Source organism: Aplysia californica, unplaced genomic scaffold, assembly GCF_000002075.1.
Source record: "Aplysia californica isolate F4 #8 unplaced genomic scaffold, AplCal3.0 scaffold00430, whole genome shotgun sequence".
Classification (NCBI taxonomy): Eukaryota; Metazoa; Mollusca; class Gastropoda; order Aplysiida; family Aplysiidae; genus Aplysia; species Aplysia californica.
Window position 1 is genome coordinate 522,357 of NW_004797700.1, and position 2,748 is coordinate 525,104.

Here is a 2,748-nt window from a genome sequence, read left to right on the forward strand (position 1 = left end):
TTCAGGTTCGAGTCAAGAATTTTTTTGGAAAGTACCTCAATATTTGCGGGCAAACCCTCAGTTGAATCTGTGAGCTTATGGCTAGGGGTTTTGCCCCCACCCCACAAATCTTCGATATCGCCTTTGGATGCTCAGCGTAAGATTTGGCATTACATCCCGGTTCAAAAAGAGAGAGAGAGAGAGAGAGAGAGAGAGAGAGAGAGAGAGAGAGAGAGAGAGAGAGAGAGAGAGAGAGAGAGAGAGAGAGAGAGAGAGAGTTCTCAAGTCAGGCAGACAGACAGAAACAACAGAATAATATTATTCCCCCCAGCAGATCATAGAACACTCTGAGAAACCTTCTCAAAAAGCTTGACATGCTGTGAAACTCTTTTTGTTTGACGTCAAACTTATCAAAACAAGGTACTGACAAAGATCGTAACAAGATAGTTCACTGAGCCAAAAGAGTGTCTGCAGTCTTGGTTTTGAAGCTCTCTTTCGTTTCTCCAGAAAAAGAATTGGAATAGCACAGTTTGTTAGTTTCACGTTTATTGCTTTTCACACAAGTAGGGTAACTGTTATCGCAGTCCGCACTTTTTCGAAGAGGGCGCCACTGAATTTTGAGGACAGTTTTAATTGGCTCAAAGAAAGGAGTGAACTATCTTGTTATGTACGATCTTTGCGTAAAAAAAAAAAGTGTAGCCTAATTCTAAGGTAGCGATTTTCTATGGTGGACAAGAATTACGTCAGAACGCAGCCTTGGGTCTTAGGGAGACAAGTTTGTGAGACAGACACACTGATATGCTCATCCTTCATCTTGCAGGGATATGTTTCGGATGGCCGTAGTTCCAAATCTCAAAGGGGGGGGGGGGGGGGGGGTCTTGACCCTGAGTATTATTAGTCGGCTATGGCGGAAGACAACTTATCACGAATATAAGAAAACGACAGGCAAATTTTTTCGGACACACAATGCGGAAAGAAGCATTGGAGAACATTGTAACAACAGGAAAGTTTGATGGAAAGAGAGGTAGAGGCAGACAGAGGGAAAAGATACTGGACAAGATGACAACATGGCTGGGAGCAGCAAGAACAACAGACACCATTGCTGCTTCGAAAGACAGATGGAAGTGGAGGTCCATGATCGCCCACGCCAGTCGGCAAGGCACCGGATGATGATGATGATGATGGCGGAAGAGGCCCACCGAGCCTTATTTGAGCGGTTTAGGAAGTTTTGCAAGGATCCTCACCATCTTAGTTCTCTCTCTCTCTCTTTTTTTTATACCTACCATAAGATCAGGGGTTATGGCTGAAAGACAGCAGTAAGAAGAAGCCAAGGAGAAGCAGTAGAAAGGCTGCAGAGAGAGTCAGGAGCCCAGAGGAGGGGAAATCCTTCTCGGACAAGGGCGAAAAATCTCGGGGATCCCGGGTGCAAGTTGCTAATGTTAAAGATCCCTTGGTGGTCTAAAATCGATAAGAGTAGGCTTCAGTCGCCACCCGGGGACAATACAAAATTTCCCACGGGCTGAAAATGTTTGGTGTGTTCCACACGCGCATATGACCTCTTGCTCTTCTTATGCAGTTGCGAGCGTCGTAGAGCACTTACCGAGAAAAAAAATAAGGAGGGGGCAAAGGAGGTGAGGGGGGTTAGGGCAGAAAGTGGAGAGGAAAGCTGAAGACAGAACATTGTTAGAAAAGCAGGAAAGGACGTGAAAAGGAGAACATTTTAGAGAATAAAATGTTCCATCGATATCCGATTCGAAGCCTCTCCTACTACTACTATTTCATCGCATAACCCCCCCCCCCCACACACACACACACAAAACCGTATTTTTTCCCACACCGGGCATGTTCGTTACCGCTGTTTCCTCTTAAAAGTTAAAGTCAGTATTTTACTTTTATTTTTCTTTATCGGCCGTTTTCTCAAAACGCGACTTTTCTCTATACTTTTTTGAATAACTCCACCATTTTTCATCCAATCTTCATGAAATTTTCACAGAATGAAGAGCAGATATAATACTAAAAATTTCTTTGTTGAATTTTTTATATTTGGAATAGATTTTTGTTGGTAGTGTCTGGAGTGTGGATTTTCACGGATTTTTTGCAAACTTGAATGCTACCTCAGGAAAAAATTAATTAAAAATGTTCTAATTCTTTTAGAAAAAAAAGACAACAGACAAATTTTTAGATCTAATGTTGGTGAACACACATGCAAATAAACAATCAATTTCCATGAGCGATAAGTGCGGTATTCATTACGTAAGACATGTCAACAAAATCCAATATGGCCGCCGTATCCATGGAAACAAAACCTTTTCTCAAATTTAATTGCGATTTTAAGACTCCTTACTATGCTTGTTATATGGGTGAAATTTGGTAAAATTCGGTCTAGTAATAAGCGGGATAGCCTTCAGGTGTACCCCCCCCCCCCCTCTCATTTAACCTCTGGGCTAAGGGGTCGTTATCAAAATATTCAAAGATTTGCATACGAAAAAGACTAATATGTTGCGATACATAAAATATTTTTTACGTCAAATTTCTCCAAACTACGTACTGAGCAGATAGAGTTCTGTAACTCTGAGGTAACACAAATGTCAAGCATGTTAATAATAATAATAATAATAATAATAATAATTGCATTTATATAGCGCATATCCATGCTCAAGAGCATGCTCTATGCGCTTTACAACTATTATTACCCCAGCAGACCCTCTGAGAACACTCAGAAACATTCTCGGCTTCCGCGGAAGCATACAGTGCAAGCTGCAGATTTCA